Genomic DNA, 22,930 nt, shown 5'->3' on the forward strand with positions numbered 1-22,930 from the left:
GTCAACGGCAGCCAGCAGTAGGAGGACACTGTCCCTGCTTTAAAGACTTCTGGGGGGTGGGAATTGGGAGTTGGGTTTTCTACTTTCTTGGACTTAGTTTTCACGGACATTCGTTGGGGTTTGGGAGGGGGGTGTGTTGGGTCTTGCGGGAGATTATTTATGTTAGGGATATATAAATATACTTTAAACTTTATCTTAGCATACATGTTTTTTACTGCTTTTGAGGCTGGTGGGTGGAGGTTTAACAGTAAGTTTGTTTTCCTGAAACTTAAGTGGCATCTTGATTCAAGTTGTGTAAGTACTAGTAATTGCCCAAATGTTTTCAAAACTAAGTGCCTGTCACAGAGTAAGTGAATTCAATAGTCCTAGGACCGTCAGTCTCTCGTCTCGCCTAATACTCCATTATACTACCTCCCCCCAAACGCTTATCTTACCTGTAATTTGTGTTTGGAAATAGGGCTAGGCACAGGGCTGGCTGCACGGGAAATGGCGATTACGGTTGGCAATCCTGGGCGGATGAAATGTCATCTTTGCGGTGGTACTTGTGGTGTTACACAGTGGCAGTTGCAGCATCTGAAAAAAAAGAAAATGAAACCTTGTTTGTCCTTACCGTAGCATTAGAACGGTACGATAGAGAATATAGCAGGTGACAGTACACTAGAACAGGGCCACAATGTAGCCGAACAAATGGTAAAGTATTGAAAGTATAACTAGTACTTGCGTTGAATTTCTTTGTCATTGGCTACTACTACAAGAAATAGTACTGAAGGTGAAGGACACAGCAGCCTAATAATTTGCCACGTCTAGGAGGAGGATGTTCTTGATGACCAATCAAGTTGATGGCGCACATGAAAATCTGCTTTCATTTGCCAATAGTGACTCAGTGTCAAGCTGAGTAAGAATATATCCTCGGATTCCTTCACCAGCCTGTTGCTATGACCTTATCCTCCCCAGCAAGTGTGTGGAATTATTGCTGTCATTTAGTCACACATCAATCAAAACCACACACTCCGGACTTCCATTCTTCGCCCACCCCCATTTCAACCATTCAAACCAGAAGCCATTCAGCTCCTTTCACCCAGACTTTACGCCAGCCGTAACCTCAAAGCACCGAGCAGGACAAAAATGCGCTCAGGTACCAAACGTCAGGCCTCACTATATAAAGCACCACGCAGCAAAAAGCCGAAGAAGTCAGACGCACCAAAGCAAGCGCAAGCAACCCCACTTTTAGTTGCTCTGCGGCAAAAGGGGCGTGACAGCGACGGTGAGGGGAGTAGAAAGTCAGTAAGTTCCACTCAGCCTCCACCTAGCCCAGGCCATTTACCAGGATCACAACCAATGATTAATACATTTTTCTTTTTAAAAGACCCCGTCTCAGCTCTGTTGTCATCAACAAGGGAATCAAGGAACTTACCAAGTCCTATTCAACCAGACAAGACGACAATTCATAGTCACCCAGGAACCTCAAACTGTGGCAAATCACTAATGGATCACATTCAAACCTTAGAATCCTCTATTCAACATCAACCGGCGCCACAAATCGATCAACTGCCCAGAGCTTTAAAAAAAAACGAACTTGTCCAGGCAATGATCCACAATCCCAGTTCCCCACCAAAAAAACTCAAAACAATCAAGACTGGGCAAAATCTTGTCCTGCCCTCACCTATATCTCCAGGTCAGGATTCACTGGAAGCGCTTTTTAACGTCTTCAACAACAAGTCGAACATGGGGGACCACAACAATCCCCAAATTACTCCTGGACTCAGTAAACCAACGGCACTCTCAACTAAGAGATTCACGAGACTGAACGTCCAGCCAGGCTCCCCGTCTGGCTATCATCCTCCTATCTTGGGCACTGCGTCATCGCTTCCGTTACCAAATCAATCCTTGCAAGAACTGAATTTAGATTTAAACTACTCCCAAATGGTACTGGACCAAAACCGGCGCCCAGTGGCATCTACGCCTCAAAAAACTGTCACTTCAAGCTCAAACCACAGAATTCTGATTGACGACAACTCTGGAAACAATAGCAGCCAACAAAAAAAATCAACACTGTCGCACATATCAATCTCTTCAACTAATACAACCCCACAACGGGTAGACCAAAAAAAGAGCTATTGCAGTCAAGTGCCCACTGCTCCCTGGGGGAACACCTTGATTAGCACCTTGGACCAGGCCATAAATGCCCTCAACTTTCAATCAGACAAGATGGAGGTTCAAATTGACCTGATAAACGTCATCGCAGAGCATATCGCCCAACTTAGCTCGAAAACAGACACTATTATTACTCTTCTGACAAACAAAAAAATCACGGTTACTCCCCTTGCAAAACATGCCCAAATTAACAAAAGTTCTATTAGTCCTCTGTCTAGTTGTGGCTGCGGGAGCATCATTGAGAAGCTGGCATCGCTCCCTGCAATTTTGAAAGATATTTTGGGGGCAGTCAAAAAAGGTAATAATCAGAAGTCCTTATCAGACTCACCAGGAGAAAATCACAACATGGGGAAATCAAACATCTCAATCGCTTCCCCTACAGCACACAAGAGCCCAGAAGGGGACAGGGATTCTGCATTGTCACACCATTCAATGGTTTGTCACAAAGCATTTCCAATCATAGGCACAGAAAAATTCGACCCCCCGCCCCTCGAAAACCAGACGAAAAAGCAAAGAAAAAAAGCAAGGAAAGCTAGGTCTAAATTAAAAAGCAACCAAAGGATTACCATTGACAACTTCCTCACAAAACCTATGTCCGTCTTGCCAAAAGAATTAGGATCAGCAAACTTCTCCTCAAACACCGACACTAATTTATTGGCAGGCCATAACTTATCACAGGAAAAAGTTTCGCTCAAAAAATCAAAACAGAGATCGCAGCCCGGTGGCCCAGATCATTCACTAATTGAAGAGCTGAGCAAGTCCCATGATGCAATGATTGCTTGTACAAACTCAAAATCAGCCCCAACTCCCGCACTAGAAACAACATAAATGATGAAAAGTCATCACTCCTCCTCAAAAATCAGGTTCAGAAACCTGTACAAGGAAATCTAATAACTATTGGTGACGATTCATCAAAAAAAAATCACTTACTAGAGCCACCACCAATGAGCACCAACGGACCTATAACACAGCGCATGATGCATCGAAGCAGCGATCAAACTCTCGCTCAGGCAAAATACGACCTGACTCCTATAAAAATAACAAGAACTGGGATCGACCGAGAGTGCATAAAACAAAATCCAATGGCCCCAGCAGGAACAATTCAATACAAAACTGGAACCAATAAATTACAAAGGATTAATTCTCCGATTACAATAACAAAAACCGGGCAAAATCGTAACTGCATAGTTCGGTCAAACCCCGTTATTCAATTTAACGACATCCATATGCTACGAACTGCCCCTTCTCCTGCAAGGGGAACCACTGACAAGGGCATCATAGGAAACGTGATTCAAAAAACAAAAAAAAATTCTCTGTACATCAGTCTGACTACATAGTTCCATGCTCGCAAGAACCATCAATGACCCCAATTGCAGAATTAGAACCCATCCTGACTTTCACTCCCGAATACGAGTCAAAGGGCCGGCACGATATCTTAAATAGAGGAAATTTGTTAAGACTATTTGGTCTTGTTCCCGAGTTGAGAGGAATATCTTCGCAAGACCTAGTCTCAGTTGAGTTCGGTCCAAAAATTGATGACCCAAATATCGAAGTCTCTGTGACCACCTGGGCTACCAAGGAGATAGCAGTAAAGATCTTCGAAAACAAACGCCCATTTGAACACTGGGGCATAACCATCATGCAACATATGCGCCCGAGATACCCTTTCCCGCTTGCAAAAAGTATACAGAACATAAACAGAGAGGAGTCATCTAACTGCAGACAGATCTCATGTCTCCAGGGTGCCCGTTCGGCCACAGTAGCCCAAGAAGTGGGTCGACTCGACTTACATCCAATGCATCCTCACATCGGCGGGCCCCCCACACAGGATTGGTCATGGATCCCGCTAACCCTTAACCAAAAACCAAAAGTACTCCTAAAAAATACTACCTCAACGTATATGGTGCAAATCTACATCTAAGGACCGGGTTAATATGTCTAAAATAGGCCTCTGCAGTTGGAATATTCACGGGTTCAGCAGTATGGACCAAGACAGTGAGACACAACTTTTCTTCCATAAATATGACATCCTTTTATTACAAGAGACTTGGAACCAAATACCCCCGCAATTCCTGGCTTCACCGAGCACCATATCCTTGCCGAGAGAAAGTCCAATTTTGGCCATCCGAGTGGAGGACTATCCACATATATCTCGCAGAGATTAAATTGGGAGTCGGAATCACAGGACGTGGGATTAAACTGGGTTCAGGTAACCAAGATCTCCATAAAATCTTGACTCCAACTGCTATTAATAAATATTTACATTCATCCTGATAAAACCAAAAAAAAAGAGAAACTGGCCCTCCTTATCACTCTCATAAAAACACTTCAGAAATCAAACTCTCAAAGTTTTTTGATACTATCAGGCGACTTCAACTCTAATTTAAATTATGAAGACCTAAACACACATACCCCAAGGCAAAAATCTCGGGGAAAGCTTAATCCATCAACCTTAAAGCAACTGTCAACGCTGGGGTTAACAATTTTAAAGCCCACAACAACTGGTGCAAATTTAGCACCACCAACGTATTTGAGTGGCAAGTCATCGTCAACCATTGACTTTACTTTAATTAGTAATAACTTGCTTGATTCAGTAGCAGACTACGAAATCACAGCACGATCTGAAAGCGATCACTTTCCACAAATTACTTGGATCAACATAGGGGTGTTGGAGTCTGTCCAGTTGACTGTCCAATCTGATCAGTTAGAGAAGTTTAACTTACGAAAATTGCGTTGGAGGGGCAGTGGAACGAAAGCCATCTATGAAACCGCAAGCAATTTCTTTTCTCAATATGAAAATCAACAAAACGAAGACTCGGTTTCAATCTGGACAAAATTGTTAGAAAAATTGTCTCTCAAACACTCTGTTCTGACTGCGCCGTATCAAGGCCCACTAGTCCCACGGGAACCCTGGTTTAATACCAAACTAAGGCAGGAAAAGAGAAAAATAGCCCAGGCACAACGGATGGCAGTAAGGAACAAAACTCTGGCCTCCGCACCAAACTACGTTCTTGTTAAGAGCATGAGAAACAACTACCGCAAAATGTTGTGGAAAGCCAAGACAGATTATAAGGAAGAGATGTGGGCAAAGCTGCTAACAGCCAGCAAAAAGCGAAATTCAAGGGACTTCTGGGGCATTGTAAATAAACTAAACACTGCGGATCTAATAACTCAGGACCTAGGCATTAGCAAACAAACCTGGGAATCACACGTAAAAAATCTCTATCGTAAAAGGGAACCTTCAGTCTCAGAAAATCAGCACCGCTCTACCACAACAACAATATTAAGCTGCTTGAAAGGACCGACAGATAACCTATCATCCCATCCTGACATAGAAAGGTTCAACAATCTGGGGATTGAGCTGGAATTGTTTTCCTGCGACAGAGTTAAAAGGTGCATTGACCATCTTAAATCTGAAGGCGCTCCAGGGCCCAATGGCATCCCCAACGCAGTATACAAACATAACGCTGAGTTTTGGGCACTCCATCTTTCTGCCTTGTTTAATCAAGTCTTTGCCTGCAAGAAGCAGCCACCATCATGGAATGGTAACATCATCCACCCAATCTTCAAGAAGGGTGACAGGAGTACTCCACTGAATTATCGGCTGATATCCTTAATCGATGTGGAAGCAAAATTATATGCTTCTTGTATTTTGGAGGAGATCCAGGAATGGGTAAATACCAACGACCTAATTCCAAGCTACCAGACAGGCTTCAGAAAAGGGACTGGGACTATAACAAATCTCACAGCCCTAGCCCTCTTGATGGAAAGAGCCAAAACGAACAACAAACGGTTATATGGCTGCTTCATTGACATTAAAGCGGCTTTTGACCGAGTCAGTAGGGGGAGGCTTTGGGAAAAACTCAACGAGTGGGGGCTACCAAAAAATGTCCTCCACGTTGTCAAGCTCCTTTATACAGATACCTGGGCAAGGGTCAAACAAGGCCACGGTTCAAGCCTTACGTCCAAAATTCCAACGGAGGATGGACTGAAACAGAGCTGCGTCTTGGCCCCATGTTTATTTAACTTATACCTGGCCGACCTAGGAAAAAAACTCTGCCAAATTGTAAGTCACGCCCCGAAGCTTGGTAACACCCCAGTGCCTATCATCCAGTTTGCCGATGATATTGTTCTTTTAAGCGGAACCCCAATTGGACTGCAAAGGCTGATAAATGCACTATATCTCTATTTGAATGAAGAACATCTAGAATTAAATAGAGAAAAGACAAAAGTAATACGTCTTATAGAGCGAAAGCCCATTAAATTTAGCTGGACATTTAACCATCTAGCCATTGGGGTACAGCCACAATATCGGTATTTGGGGGTGACCATAGCCAACGACAACTCAAAAAAAGAGCACTCTGCAGTGTTAAAAGCTAAATCCCAGACGCTAATTTTCGGTTATAGGCGACTCCTTCAAAAACTGGGCGGTCCAAACTACACTCATCTTTTAAAAGTAATGGCCGCTCAGATTTTACCTACATTATCGTATGGTCTTGTTACATGGCTTGGAGGGGAGGCCGGTTTCTTAAACACCTTACAAACTAAAATCTATAAAGTTGTATTTAAAGTACCGAAATGCGCCTCGCCAGCTCAGGTGCGATTAGAATTTGGCCTTCAAAATCAAATTTTTAGGTCCAAGTCAAGGTTTGTTAAATTCTGCCACAAACTCCGTGCTGCTGTACCAGGCTCATTAAACCACCTCTGTTGGCAGGAAATCAATCTTGACTCCACCCAGCCCTGGGCCACCCATCTGCAGACTTGCCTTTCAGACCTTGGATTGCTCGAAGCTTGGTGTAAAAAAAGTGAGCAGGTTACTTTCTGCAAAATTGCAAATTCAAATGCCAAAATAAAGTCACTATTGGAAGACAAACAAACATTGACCAATCGACGTCATGCCTGGAAAGTCATTTCTTCCTATTCACGTCAACAACCCCAGGCTTACTTGGCAACACATTTTAGTCAACACCTAAAAAAGATTCTTATTGATTTCCGTATGGGCCTTCACGAGTCCAAGGATCTAAGACCCTCTTGGAAACCCCATGATGCTTGCCCCAAATGCAGACTCTGTGGTTACCAAAACGAACCTTTAATCCATTTGTTTTGTGTGTGCCCGGCCCTCATGGTGGCTAGAAGAAAATTTTTGCGGGATATCCTAATCAAACTGAACATAAGAACATGTCGCCAAGCGGTCATAATCTGGCTGGGAGGTTCATCGCCAATTCTGACTTGCAGGGGTCTCAAATTTATGATAGAGACAGGGAAGCAGCTGCAGCTCTGTGTATGATCCTTTAAAACATTGCCTGAGGCTCACTCTTTATGTAGTATCCCCCATGCTCATTCCATAAACCTCTACGCAGTCAGTGGGGGGGTCTGACGTACAGTTTAAGTTTTAATTGTTTTTAACTTTGATATCAACCGTTGCTTCGATTTTTAATGCAAATTGTATTGCGGACATCCGCTAATTGTACTTTTTCTAATTGTAAGGATTTTTATTAATTCAACAATAAAATATTCTGTTCTGTTCAAAACCACACAGCCCGGGGGAAGAGCTTTAGGGTTTGGAAAATGGATGGGAATGGGGTTTTTTGGGAAAGTTTTGTTGAGAGAAGAAAAAAAAAGCACAGCATGGACAAACAATAATTGAAGATAAACACATCTTTGGTTACAAAGCTATCCATAAATCTTTTAAGTGACATAAAGGAAGTGCATGCACTACTGCATGCATGGTTACTGAAAAGTAAGTAGTACTTTCGACAACCGTAAATGAAAGAATGCGACAGTACAGGGCTGCAGTAATAATTATGCGTTTTCACTTGCCTATCTCTGCACTCAGAGAAACACTTCTTACATTAAATTAGGTTTAAAAAATAGCAGAAGTAAAACCTATAAAATGGCTGTAGGGATGAATTTAGAAGCAGAGATCAAAGAAATGCAGTCACACTCATAGAAGTTCACTGCACTAACATTACTTAAAAGATAATTAGAAACGAACGGATACTGTATCTGTATGTTTTTGTAGTTGTCCTGTTGAATTTGGTAAGGTGCATGCATACAACCATTCCTCTTATTAGCGGGACTCCTCCATTCCATCTGACGCTCCGTCCATCAATGTTGGTGACCAGAAGACACCCTGTCCATGCCTGCCTGGCGGATGCTGAATTGCGGCTCGCTAATGTGAAGCCTGACTTCATCCTTTTTTTCCCATTGCACAGGCTGAAACCCGGCCTGTAATTATTGATGGAAAACAGGAAGTGATATTAGAACACCACTGACAAATAAATATAAGGTATGTACGCTGTGTAGTGCAAAAAGTCACACTTTGAGTTTCCTAATAGACAGTACAATATTTTTGAAAGTGCCTACTCTGTCTGAGTCTCCTTTTGAAGGATAAATAAGTATGGGCGAATTAATTTAGCGGATCTTTCCCCTCAAGCTAGGTGTACTGTAAACTGTGTTGTAGAACAAAATTAGACCTTCCCAGCAGTGCTCCCAGACCCTTACTAAACCCAGTCGCAAAAATGTAGAAGACCCCAATCAGATCTCCAAAAACGAGGCCTAGTAGAAAATGGTGACAAAACGTACTTTGAAAGTAAAGTAGGCCCAAATCCCCCCTTACCCACCATGGATTGTATTCAAACCACTTTCAAGCAAGCAAAAGTATCCATACCCATCATTGCTCCAAGACTCGCAAACACCCCCACAAACACCAGGAACCCCCACGAACAGCCCCCCGAAAACGGTAGAGTGAGCGAAATCTCAGAAAATGCAAAAACTTTTTCCCTAGGGATTGTCTCCAAAATACTTTCTTTCGGGTATTTGACCTTTCCAGCAATGGCCCCAGAACTGTCAACCTGGGCAAAAACAAGTTTAACCCCCCCAACAAGCCAAAAGGAAAAACCCGGGAAAAGCCACTCTTAAAAAACTTTGGGCCTACCTGGAATTCAGTCCAAATGCGCTCTGCAGCTAGGCCCTAACTCCCCTTTTCCACCATGGATTTCCTGAAAAACAAATGCAATAAACTTTAGACTTTGCCAGCAGTGCTCCCAGGCCCCAAAACCCACCCACAACAACCTAAAAGCCCGCGAAACAGCACCCCAAAGACAGGCAAGTGATCAAAAGCGCAAAATCTTTTTCTGCTCCGATTTTCTCCAAACCACTTTTATCCGGTATTCAACCTTCCCAGCAATGGCCCCAGACCCGTCAACCCAGGTGGAAAGAAGTAGAAGACCCCCAAACAGCCAAAAAGCAAAACTACAAAAATGGGGACTTAGAAATTTTCAGGCAAATTTCCAAAATCACTCCACGCGCGCTCTGCAGCTAGGCCCTAACTCCCCTTTGCTACCATGGATTTGCTTCAAACCTCTTGCAATCAAAACTATCCATACCCAGCAGTGCTCCCAGACCCCAAAACCCACCCACAAACACCAGGAACCCCCCCAAACAGGCTCCCAAAAACACGAAAGAGAGCGAAAACTATAAAAAGTGAAAAACCTTTTCACCATGTATTTTATCCAAAACACTTTTATCCGGTATTAGACATTCCCAGCAATGGTCCCAGACCCCTGCAGCCACCCGCAAAAAAGCAGAACACCCCCAAACAGGCAAAAAGCAAAAATGGGCCTACCACCTTCAATTCTGTCCAAATACGCTGTGCAGCTAGGCCCTAACTCCCCTTTTCCACCATGGATGTCCTGAAAACACAAATGCAATCAACATTAGACTGTGCCAGCAGTGCTCCCAGACCCCAAAACCAACCCACAACAACCTAAAAGCCCGCCAACCAGCACCTCAAAGACAGGCAAGTGATCAAAAGCGCAAAATCTTTTTCTGCTCCGATTTTCTCCAAACCACTTTTATCCGGTATTCGACCTTCCCAGCAATGGCCCCAGACCCGTCAACCCAGGCGGAAAGAAGTAGAAGACCCCCAAACAGCCAAAAAGCAAAACTACAAAAATGGGGACAGAAATTTTCAGGCAAATTTCCAAAATCACTCCACGCGCGCTCTCAAGCTGGGCCCTAACTCCCCTTTGCCACCATGGATTTGCTTCAAACCTCTTGCAATCAAAACTATCCATACCCAGCAGTGCTCCCATACCCCAAAACCCACCCACAAACACCAGGAACCCCCCAAAACAGGCCCCCAAAAACACGAAAGAGAGCGAAAACTATAAAAAGCGAAAAACTTTTTCACCATGTATTTTATCCAAAACACTTTTATCCGGTATTAGACATTCCCAGCAATGGCCCCAGACCCCTGCAGCCACCCGCAAAAAAGCAGAACACCCCCAAACAGGCAAAAAGCAAAAATGGGCCTACTACCTTCAATTCTGTCCAAATACGCTGTGCAGCTATGCCCTAACTCCCCTTTTCCACCATGGATTTCCTGAAAAAACAAATGCAATCAACATTAGACTGTGCCAGCAGTGCTCCCAGACCCCAAAACCCAACCACAACAACCTAAAAGCCCGCCAAACAGCACCCCAAAGACAGGCAAGTGATCAAAAGCGCAAAATATTTTTCTGCTCCGATTTTCTCCAAACCACTTTTATCCGGTATTAGACCTTCACAGCAATGCCCCAGACCCGTCAACTCACCCGCAAAGAAGTAGAACACCCCCACAAGTGCAGAGTCTTTCTTCATTGGGCGTAATCCAGCCATCTGCTTTGAGGGAAATAGGAGTCTGGAGGAGGAGGAGGATAGAGGAGCATGTTCTTGTGAACTGGTGAACATGAGGAATGCAGACTGCGGCACCTTCAAATCAATAAGCAAATAAGTGAAGACAGTTCTGCTGATGGGCTTGTTTTTGTGATTAGGTGATTAAAGTTTTTTTTTATATAGATTTTGGAAAACAAAGAAAGACATACACACAGGAATAAAAGTGAATAAGGACGAAAAAGAAAGTTAGTGATTCATTGACTCATTTTCAGGGCTCGGTGTCAGGGAAGAAGAGCTCGTCCTCAAACTCTGCGAATTCAGACGGGAGTAGGTCACTTAACAGAGAAGAACTTCCCTCATCTAAGTTGGTGTCCTCCTCGTCTTCTTCCTGCGTGCATTCTCATATTTTGTAATCTGGTGGTATGAGGTGCTGATTCATCTTGATCATTGTTAACCTCTCCACATTTTTGGGTGAGAGGCGGGTCCTTTTGGAAGTTACAATGCCACCAGCAGCACTGAAAACACGTTCAGAAGACACGCTTGCGAGTGGGCAAGACAAGTAATTTTTAGCCAGGTTGGTGATCTCTGGCCACACATCTGTTTTCCCATGCCAATACACCAATGGGTCATAAGAAAGATGGACCTCTGTTGAGTCATTCAGATAGGCCTGCACCATCGACTCATGGTTCTCCAGGGTTCCTCCACTTTACTTACTTTTTTCTGGGACCATTCCAGAAGCAAACCCAAGCTGAGTTAGCCAATCCTCTTCTTCACACAATATTACTGTTGTGTCTGGTGCAGATGATACGGTTGCTGGTGTCGTTAACGGCTGAGAGGGAAAATCACTCACTTCTGCCACAGCCACAAATGCAGAAGTGGATTTTTTTGACTGCGGACGGCCTGCTGATGCTGATGTACTGCCTTTTCCTTCAATTTCCTGCCGTTCTCTTTCAAACCGAGTGGCTGAGACAGCTAGCCAATGTTTGTACTTTGTAACATCTGCGTCATCAAAAGGAAAGAATACTCTGCCTGCCACTGCCTTTTTGTACCGTGGATCCAGAATAGTAGCACACATGTAATGCTGTTCGGTGTGGATCCTTTCAAGACGATCATCGCGAAGTAGGCGGTGTAATAACTTGTCCGCCAACTCTAATGCTTCTTCCTTTCCATCTTTTTCAAACTTAGAACACACCGCCTTCAGTTGGTGCTCTAGCATGCGCAACAATGGGATAGCTTTTCCCAAATAACAGTCCTCCCTGCTGACTGCACGCGTGAAGACCTCAAAAGGATGAAGCATGTCTGTCAGGCTTTTAACTAGCTCCCATTGCTCCACCTGTATCCTCATGTCTATCATAGGTGTACCCAGTTTCAAGAAATACTGATCGACTACCGCATACTGCTCATACAGACGCTCAAGCATGTAGAAGGTTGAGTTCCAACGTGTTGCCACCTCCTGGATGAGTGCTTTCACTGGCACTTTACGTTCATGTTGCAGGCACCTCAGCTGCTTCCGGGCCTTAAAAGAATGGTTGAAATGTGTGCACATTCTTCGGCAGGTGGTCAGTAACTCGGAGACTGGACTTACTTCACTCAAGAATTTTTTAACAACCAGGTTTATACAGTGCGCCAAACACGGCACTCTGAAATAGTTACCCATATCCATGGCCTTAACTACATTGGCGCCATTATGTATGTATGTATAGGCATTTATATAGCGCACTACTTACCCGTAGGGTCCCAAGGCGCTTCGACCGCTGCGAAACCCTTCCTGGCTTCCCTGAGAGATGGTCCCTTAATGGGTATCTCTAGGGTGAGACCAGGCATCCCCGGCGGTCTGGTGGGGCCGTTAGTGAAGATGAGGCAAGCTATTGCCCAGAGTTGCCGAGTGTGATCGCTGATCAGAGTGGGCACCGAGGCGAGAGAATTATCGAGTCCGCTGACCCTGGTCCAGAAACCTGCCGCGCCGGGAATCGAACCCTGGTCCCGGGCCGTCCTCTGCTCTCGGGTCTGCCGCCTCTAACCAGTGAGCCACACTACTTCACTCCGTGGAAACATAACCAATCATGCGTTTTCTTGGGGACAGCCATTCAAAGACCTTTGTGTTAAACTCATGCAAAATGTTTTCACCTGTATGACTTTTCTCCATGGCAAACATGGCTATTGTTGCATGTTTCCGAGCAGCTTTATAAACTTTGTCCTCGTCAACACCTGCTTTTATCTTTGCTTTAACCCCTGAAAAAGAGACCCAGTGTGCAGTGATGCACATGTAATCAGTGGCTGCGCAACTGGTCCACATGTCTGTTGTCAGGTGTATAGTGTGAACAGCACTCTTCTGCAAAGCTGCCCCAATTACCTCCAGCACTTCTTCATGTAGTGCTGGAACCGCAACTCTGGCAAAATAGAACCGGCTAGGAACCTTCCATTTAGGGCAGAGCGTTGCCACCATTTCAAGAAAACCCACCCCTTCCACAAAAGTAAAAGGGAGAAGGTCCAGCGCTAGCATTTTAGCCAGCTTAGTGTTATACAGACGCGCCGTTGGGTGGTTGCGTTCATATGGTGCTTCTGAAAACAACATGCTTCTAATGGTGGGCTGGAACCATTTTACGGGATGATGATGACTTCTGCGACCCAGTTACGCTCAGTGATGATGAACTTTTTCGCATTGGTGTCTCACTCTCTCCCACACTCTTAGTGTGGCTCATATATCTTGCAGGGGGTGTGCTGCTGACAGGGGTACTGGGTGTAACTGAAGAAATGTTTGACGCTTCTTCCTCCTCGTCATCAGCAGATGAAACATCAACGGATACAATTTGTTGACTTGCAATTCGGGCATCCTTGATCTCCCTTAGGTGCACATGCCATTTGACAGTATGCTGTCTCTCAAGATGACCTCTCTGGCCTCCGGTACCATAGTTGGTACCAAGCTTACCCCGACTAACTCAAACCTTACAAATGGTACAAATGGCTATGTTTTCCCTTGTTGGGCTAACACTAAAGAAGTCCCAAACTGCGGACTTCAAATGTCTGTGGGGGGCGGAGGAGGCGATACTGGGAATGCTGCTAATGCCAGATGAACTGGAGGATGTGTGTTGCTGAAATTTAGTACGTTGTGCACTTACAGCACCACTAATTGAGGAAATGGAGGTCGAGGTGGATGGAGGTCCCTTCTGGCGAGAAAATATGGAAGCTGTAGGTGGTGGTGTACTAGTTAACTGCATTTGTGGTGGTCCCATTGTCACGTCGCCATCATCACGCTCGGCAGCATTTCGGGATAGGGTAAAAATGTCTGTTTGCTGCATGCCCGCTGAGGCTGGAGTGACGCCTATGATGACTGCGTCGTCGTCATGAGAGTCTTCATCAGCAGGAGTATACGCCACTTCTTCTTCAGCGTCATCATCACACTCCATAACTCTGAGACTTTCGGGGACCTTCCTTTTACGCTTAGCTACCTTTGTCAGATCATGGTGTGCCTCACTCTCAGGCAGCACTTGTGGTTCCCAATTTTCATCCATATCATCAGAAGCAAGGGGGCTTGAAGAAGAAGTAGACACCATCCTTGATCTTTTCCTTGCTGGGGATCTGGAAGACAATGAATCATCAGGAGGAGTGGCTTCCTCATGTGATACCTCGGCTTGAATGTCGATTTCCTGATGTGCCCCTACTTCGGGAGGAACAACTATTGTGGGCACTTGTGCCGCTCCATGCACCTCTGCTTGCGCCTCTCCTTGCGCCGCCTCTCCTTCCACATGTACTTGGGCCTCTCCTTGCGCCGCCTCTCCTTCCACATGTACTTGGGCTTGTACTTGCACATATGGTTGTTGTTGCGGCTGTGGTTGTTGAACACTCGTCAGATGAGTTACAACAACCTGTGTTGATTGAGGGATGCTGCTACTTTCTTGCGATGAGCCAACATCACTGGTCGATGGTGATTGAACAACTATACTGGCTGCCTCTGCAGCACTCAAGGGCTTGGACCTAAGTTGGCGTGGTGGTGGTGGCACTGAGCCCAATGGAGCGGAGGTGCTGCACCCAGCTTGGTCCCCAGCAGACCCCGCCGCTGCTGCAGGCATACTTTTTTTTCCCCAAAAAATGCGGCGGTCGGCACACCCGTCTCCTTGGTAAGTGGCGCCACTTGCTTCTTCTGCTCCTTACTGGCAACTTTCTTGCTAGAGGAGCTACGGGCAACTTTTTTTGGGGCCATCTTCTTCAGATGTCAGAACAGCAGGCCGCAGTTGCAGAAGTTGCAGAGGTGTCTGTGGCCACACGTGACGCTGTGCTGCACACACCGCAGCAGGACTTCTTCCTGGCACTGATGAGGAACGATGAGGCTGATGATTCGTCTTTCTGCACCTAAAAGCAAACGAAGCCAGAGGAACATCAGTTAAATAAATGTTGCATATGTAGCGCTTCAATTAATAGTTTGCAAGTAAGCATTTTTATTATACCCACCCCCCAAAATGGAAAGACCAATAAAATGCACCACTGACAGAGTACCCCTGGGCATAAAGGATGAAAGCATGGCTGACTGGGTGCAGGCCTATGGCACAACAAAGCACACTGCCTGGCTTCAAAATGGCCCCTAGACCCCCACCCACATGGCCAGGCCCTGCCTGGACCAGGCCTCAAAATGGCCCCCACCCACATGGCCATGCCCCATCAACACCCCACAAAATCGAAAAACACACAAAAATCACCACAATCCAATGCCATCCATGCCCTCCATGATGTTTACATTCAAGACACCCCACAGAAAGACTAGGCCCATGCACCACTGAGTGAGTACCCCTGGGAAAAAGGTCACAACAACAGCCAAAAAAATCGAAAAACACACAAAAATCACCACAATCCAATGCCATCCATGCCTCCATGATGTTTACATTAAAGAGACCACACAGAAAGACTAGGCCCATGCACCACTGGATACTCCTGGGCATAATGGATGAAAGCAAGGCACATTGGATGCAGGCCTATGGCACAAAGCACACTGCCTGGATTCAAAATGGCCCCTTCACCCCCACCACATGGCCCTGGACCAGGCCTCAAAATGGCCCCCACCCACATTGCCATGCCCCATCAACACCCCAAAAAATAAAAAAAACACAAAAATCACCACAATCCAATGCCATCCATGCCCTCCATGTTGTTTACATTCAAGACACCCCACAGAAAGACTAGTCCCATGCACCACTGAGTGAGTCCCACTGGGCAAAAGGCCCCAACAGCACCCCAAAAAATCGAAAAACACACAAAAATCACCACAATCCAATGCCATCCATGCCCTAAATGATGTTGAAATTCAACAAAACAGTTGCATCATGCACCCATAACTAACCCTGGTCCTACTGGATACTGTGGCTACCCACAATATATTTTATTTAATGTTCTGAAAAAGTTCCAAAATTGTAGTTGCAGCAACTGTAATGCCCCAAACAAACTTACTTGTGAAATTTCTAATCCAAAAGTGATCCAAAGAAAGTCAAAAAGGCCTCAAATCCAAATATCCAGCAGCATCCACAAAAAGTAATCCTTCCAGGTCAAGATCCAAATCAAAGTGACCAGCACATGAAGAAAGCACTGGGAGGAGCCTGCTGGACAGGAACAGGAAGTTGGAGACTGTGGGGCACTTCCTTCCTCCCACCCCCCCAGCCCCCCAAAATGGACTCCTTCCATAAAAACAAGTGCAGGCAAATGTCAACCTGAGGAGTTATTCTGATAATTTTCAAGGTTTATGCTGCCTGCTGGTGGATTTCCTGCGCAAAATTGCAAATTTTGCAATCTCGCAATTGCGAGATTGTCGCTGCCCGCCGCATCTACGTGTTCGCAAGTGTTTACTCCTGCGATGCGTGATCACGGGCCTTTATGACGTACTCGCGTTGACAAACTCTCGCTGTGCAAGGTGGCAAGCCGCGATGACATAATTGCGGTCGACAAACTCCCGCGGGATCCCGCAGCAAGATCCAAAATGGTGCAGCACACGCAAACATGGAGAAAAACAACTCTTCAAACGCTGAATGACGCTAAGTGAACGCTGCGCGCCGCAAAATTGTATAGTATTCTATTTGGCAAGTGCGACCAAGCAAAAAAATCCGCTTCGCGCGAATTTGCGAATTTTCGGCAAATTCCCGAGAGTTCGCGATTTGCGAATTTGCCGAAAATCCACAAAATCCGCGAGCGGAACGGATTTTACGCCCACGCTTAATTAAAAGCAGAAAGGTAGCCTATTGTAATAGTGCCATCTATTGAAGTGAACACCTCCTTCCTTTGAACAAGTCCAATGCAACAAATGAATTTAATGTAATTACTATACTTCTTATCATGTGTCATGTACGGCTTTGCCGTTTCTGGGAAGGCTCCGCCGCTCCTATATAGGAGACCGGGATCCTCACTTCCGGGCGGAAGCTGAGTCCCGGTCTAGTCATTCGAAAGCTCTCTGTGCCCTACAGCGCTTCCGGGGGAATCGCTTAAGACCAGCGATTCCCGCCGGGTCGGCGCTTTGGATTCCTTCTGCTTCCTGGCTCGCGTCTTGCAAGCACCCGGAGCCGACCTCCAGAAGAACCGTGGCGCACCAGGTGGTGTTCCGTTCGCCTGGAGCTCTTCATTTCCTGACATCGCGCTAACCAGCGTCAACGTTCCTGACCCTCCAGCCCTCTCTTCCGATTCTACACGGCACGTCATTCCTTCCTTCGGAAGGACACACAGGGTTCTCTTGGCGCCGCTGCGCTCCAGGTACTTCTTGTTTCGCGCAGGAGCGCTTAATCTTTGTTATAGCTTGTCTACAGCGCTGGAGCGCATTTAGTGGCTTTTCACATTATCGTTATAGCTTGTCTACAGCGCTGGAGCGCATTCAGTTCCATTAAGGGGCACCCTTTTTTCCCTTTTCTTTGTACTGCCAACGCGCTGGTGTGCTTATTAGTAACTACACATAGCGCTGGGGCGCTCTTCACTTTTACTTTGTCAACCGGTGGATGACACCAGGATTATGACTCTTACCATAGCGCAGTAACGCTATTCATGGGGGTAAACAGCGCGTCAAGACAAATGCACACAGAAACACAGGATTGGTTCTGCATATCAAACAACCGCTTTTAACACTACTTCTGTTTAGCGCAGGAGCGCTCACGTTGGATCCCCTTTCCTAGTTGGGACTTCGTCTGTCTCCATTGGTCTTGGTGAGTGGTCCTGTGTTACGGTCTTCTATATAGGTTTGGATTGTGGGAATAGGACGCGGGAGGTGCGGGAACCCTCTAACCTGATCTCTTTCTCTTCCCAGCTGTTGACCTCTGCCCCACCAAGAGTCTACAGCCACGAGTCACCTGGCATCCTTCTCTTATTTGTGTGGCCCCCTTCCCTGGGTCCATCTACTTCCTGCCGGGTGTTTCCTTACTGCACGGGGTCAGGTGGGGACAGTGGCGGTGGCTCTTGTCGTCTCTGCGGAATCGCTTCACAAGCAAGGTAAGCCTTGTGAGCTTCTGATAGAATCCAAAGCCCACGTTACTGATTCTGCCCAGGCGACAAGGGTGACCCTTGAGGTATCCCTTCAGGACATAGCAGCCCTGTTGGCCACCATGCAGGCAGAGAACCTCAGTCTCCACCATGATATAATGGCCTTGCAGGGTCAGATAGCGACAGGGACAACCAGCCCTAGCTGACCTAGCCTGAGTCCCAGAGTCCGACAAGAGGGGTTGTTACGGCCTCCTACTTTCACGTTTGGGGGCGCCTCCTCCGCCTCACATCAGGACATGGCTATCCAAGTTATCACGCCCCATCCGGTGCAGCTGGCACCACCCGAACGCTTCTATGGGGACAGCACCAAGTACAGCGTCTTCTTCCACCAGTGCGATTTTCATTTCATGGCCAAGGCCCCGACTTTCCCTGACGACGCATCGAAAATTGCGTTTATACTGTCATACATGGGTGGAGATGCCGCCCAGTGGTCCATCGCCCTTGTGGAGAACGATAATCCAATGCTATAAAACCTGCCGGTGTTCAAAGAAACCATGCGGCGGATGTTCGCCCGACACACGTTCGTACAAGCCGCAGACAATGAACTCCTCAGTCTCAAGCAGGGCAACAATGCCCTGCTTCACTACATTACTACCTTCAGCAGGCTTGTCATTGAAGCACATAGGCCTGAATCCAAGAAGGTGTCTGTTTTCTATAAGGAGTTGCGGGATGACCTCAAGGATTTGATCTCCGAAATGCCTAACCCTCCTGACAAAATAGGTCCGTTCATCGATCTGGTGGTTAAACTGAATTACCGGATACAAGAAAGACGAACCGAAAAAGGGAAAGGCAGCGACGCCCGCTTCCTGTCGTTTGGAGAAAAAACCACGGAGAAGGGCAGGGAAGACGCAGCCCTTCCTAGCGATTCCTCATAACCGATGCAGATAGGCAGAATACAAGGCCTTCTATCCAGCAAGGAAAGAGAAAAGACGAGGAAACAGAACCAGTGTCTGTATTGCGGAAAAAGCGGGCACTTCGTAAAGGAATGTCCAGTGAAACCTGCAATCACAGGGAGCCGAAGACCATTCGCGTTGCCTGTTACCAAGGGGACACAGTCGGGAAACAACCCAGTAGACACAGGGGTCCGTCCTCTGGGTTGGTCATCATGCAAAACAGTGATCCCTGCGATCCTTGATGGTAGTCACCATGTGGGAGTGGAGGTCACCTTGTGTAACAGGACAGGGAAAGCATGGCTGGTGACAGCTCTGCTGGATTCCGGAGCAACAGGCAACTTCATAGACACTCAGTATCTTCTAGCCCTGGGAATGACCACAGTGCCCAAGGCTAAACTGGAAACAGTTAAGGCAGTGGACAGGACGGACCTGACTTCCGGTCTCATCCGATACCAAACTGAGAACATGGTCATGTCCTTCGTGAATCATCATTCTGAGACCATTAGGTTCGATGTGATAGACGCTCCACAATTCAAGATCATACTGGGCCTGCCTTGGTTGGTTGATCCTCACAATCCCGGATCGATTGGAAGTCCCGAGTCATCACCCTGGATTCAGACCACTGCAGTGCTTCCTGCTACACAGATGGTGGCTCTTTTGGTGTACATGCCATACAAGCACAGTCGCTGCCCTTGCTGGGCATGGGAATGGTTACACAAGCAGACGTCCCCGAGGAGTAGGCGGATTTGGCGGATGTATTCGATAAGAAGGGAGCCAATACCCTGCCCCCTCGCCGGTCCTTTGACTGCCAGATAGACCTGATACCCTGTTCGACGCTCCCTTGCAGCCGTATCTACTCCCTTACGAATAAGGAGAACGGCCATCTACGCTCTTACCTAGATGAGTATCTGAACAACGGGTTCATACGCCATTCCAGATCCCTGGTATCCTCACCCCTTTTCTTTGTGTCGAAGAAGGAAGGAGACTTGAGGACCTGCATCGACTTCAGGGCTATGAACACCATCACGGTGAAGAACAGGTACCCGTTGCCATTGATCGCAGGCCTGCTTGACCAAGTGAAAAACGCCTCCCTCTACACTAAGCTACGGGGTGCTTACCATCTAGTCAGAGTCCGGAAGGGTGACAAATGGAAGACCGCCTTTCGGACTAAATTTGGTCTTTTCGAATGCCAAGTCATGCCTTTTGGACTCTGCAATGCCCCCGCAGCGTTCCAGTACTTCATAGACGAGGTATTGAGGGAGTACATCGATGTCTTCTGCATCGTCTATATAGACGACATTCTGATCTATTCCAGAAGCATCACGGAGCACGTCCACCATGTACGTGCTGTCCTCCAGCAGCTGAGAAAACATCGATTATACGTGGAGCTGGAGAAAAGCGTCTTCCATGTAACCGAAGTCGAATTCCTGGGTCATATCATCACCCCGGCTGGTATACAGATGGACAACAAAAACGTGGAGGTAGTACTACTATGGCCCACTCCGACATCAGTGATGGACGTCCAGAGATTCTTGGGGTTTTCGAACTAGTACCGTCGTTTCATCACGGGATTCTCCAGACTGGTAACGCCTATCACTCGTCTCCTACAAAAAGGAGTGCCCTTTTGCTGGGATACCAAAGCAGAAGAGGCCTTCCGAGAATTGAAAAGACGGTTCACCACAGCCCCCGTTCTAGTACATCCTGATACCGAGTTGCCCTTCGTAGTCGAGGCGGACGCCTCCCAAGATGCCTTAGGGGGCGTGCTTTCGCCAAGGGATGCTGGCACAGGACTTCTTCACCCCGTGGCCTTCTACTCCAAGAAGCTTCAACCGACTGAACGGAACTACACCGTGTCGGATAAGGAGCTCTTAGCAATCAAGATGGCCTTCGAGGAATGGCGCCATTACCTGAAGGACGCAAAACACTCGGTGACCATATACACCGACCACAGGAATCTACAATTCCTACATTCAGCACGTGCCTTGACAGCCAGACAGCTTCGTTGGACCCTGTTCTTCAACGAGTACAACTTTACGATCACGTTCCTACCCGGAAAAGAGAACGCCAAGGCAGACGCCCTTTCACGATTGGAGGAAACCGTCAATGCTAACCCTACCACCGAGCCCGTTCCTGTGCTCCCTGAGCATCGTTTCCAGGGGGCTATGGTAACATCAAGATTTCTGGCACATTTACAAAAGGACGTACACCAAACCTGTTCAACCACTCTAGCAGATGGACTTCAGGGGGTAACATACACCGCTGGTTTCCTGTACAAAGACAACTAATACTACCTGCCAACGGTGGCCAGACAACAGCAAGCTCTGCACATGTGCCATGAGCATGTTCTCTCCGTTCACCCTGGGTACCACAAGACACTTGATCTACTCCGCAGACATTTCTGGTGGCCCACGATGGACAAGGACGCTAAGAACCACGTGGCTTGTTGTGCCAACTGTCTCCAGGGCAAAAACAGATCCAAACTGCCTGCTGGCCTGTTGCGCCCCATTTTTCAAAGCCCAGCTCAAATGAATTTCTGTTCAGTTCTGATGGAGGTTGAAGACAGTCCGACCCCACCCTGAAACTGCTTATTCCAGCACACTAGTTTTAAACAGTGCACTAAGAACCAGAAGCTCAATCGAAGGGGGGAAGTGGATAAAATAAAAAAAAGAGAGACAACACCGTTCTTGCGTTTCCACTGTAGAAGTGCTGCTAAAATCTGCGGCCCTCTCTGACTTCTGTAGAAACTGGTGCCTAATGAAACATAGACAAAAAACAACCTATCCCTAAATGTGTTCCTGACTAACCCTTAATCTATTTAGAAATTCTCTTCTAAAAGTACCTCTTGGATCCTGGTCTTTAGCTTCCAGGTTTGGAATGTGTTACTGTTCTGGGATGTGCTTTCTATTACTGTAAAACTTCTGTAAAATCAAACGAATATCATTATCAGAATTACCAACATCTAACATTCACCTTAATATAACTAAAGCCTAAATTCTTAATAGCAAACTCACTTTTCACACATTTCCAGACTTTTTATAAAACAAATACTGTACTTTTAGATCAAAATACAGCAGGTAGTTTGTGCAAGTCCTTGATTTACTGTTTGCCTTGCTGTCAATGATTTTCTCTGTTTGATTCTTAAAAAGTTCCATGTAAATCAATGTTTATTTCACAAAGTTCCACAAAGTATTCTTGTAACAAAGGGCTTGAACCACAAAGTTCATGGGAGATATCTTGCTCCAAATTGTTTTTACATGAATCCAGAAATCGCCCACAAAGTTCTTTCAGATAATAAAATGTTTTGCACTTACTTATTGCTGAAAAGGCATACTGATCAGTCTAACCTTGTCCTCTTTCTCTTTTGCAGGTTGATTGCAGTGGACAGAAGAGGGGCTGAGGCAAGAAGGAGCCGGAAACCGGAAGAAGGAAGAGCCAGCAGCCACGCCCGTTGAAGCCAATGAAGGTCTGGAGAGAACAGGAGTGCCAGCGCCGAAGGATCTGATCTCAGGTAAGTGGGAGGTAGACGAGCACAAGCACTGGGTGAGGCTCAGGGGCTGCCTTTTATAGACAGGGCTGGGTGTGTTTCAAAGAGCTGGGTGTGGTTCAAAGAACTGGGTGTGGTTCTCACAAGCAGGTGTGCAGAGCTTCAGCTATTATGCTAATGAGTTTGAAGTAACACATGTCCTAGGGAAGAGTGCTCTAAATAAGCCTTGGTAAAAGCA

At 46.4% G+C, this 22,930-nt stretch overlaps 1 protein-coding gene across 1 annotated transcript in view; it reads left to right on the forward strand.

Annotated features, from left to right (window-relative positions):
- Positions 1 to 22,930, forward strand: part of LOC144769695 (uncharacterized) — a 206,472-nt gene that overhangs the window by 23,247 nt on the left and 160,295 nt on the right. Inside the window, exon 2 of the mRNA XM_078653882.1 lies at positions 22,576 to 22,716. The gene's annotated coding sequence lies outside the window, so the exon portion shown is untranslated. The remainder of the gene's footprint in view (positions 1 to 22,575; positions 22,717 to 22,930) is intronic.

The sequence above is a fragment of the Lissotriton helveticus genome, chromosome 1_1 (genome assembly GCF_964261635.1).
Source record: "Lissotriton helveticus chromosome 1_1, aLisHel1.1, whole genome shotgun sequence".
Taxonomy (NCBI): Eukaryota; Metazoa; Chordata; class Amphibia; order Caudata; family Salamandridae; genus Lissotriton; species Lissotriton helveticus.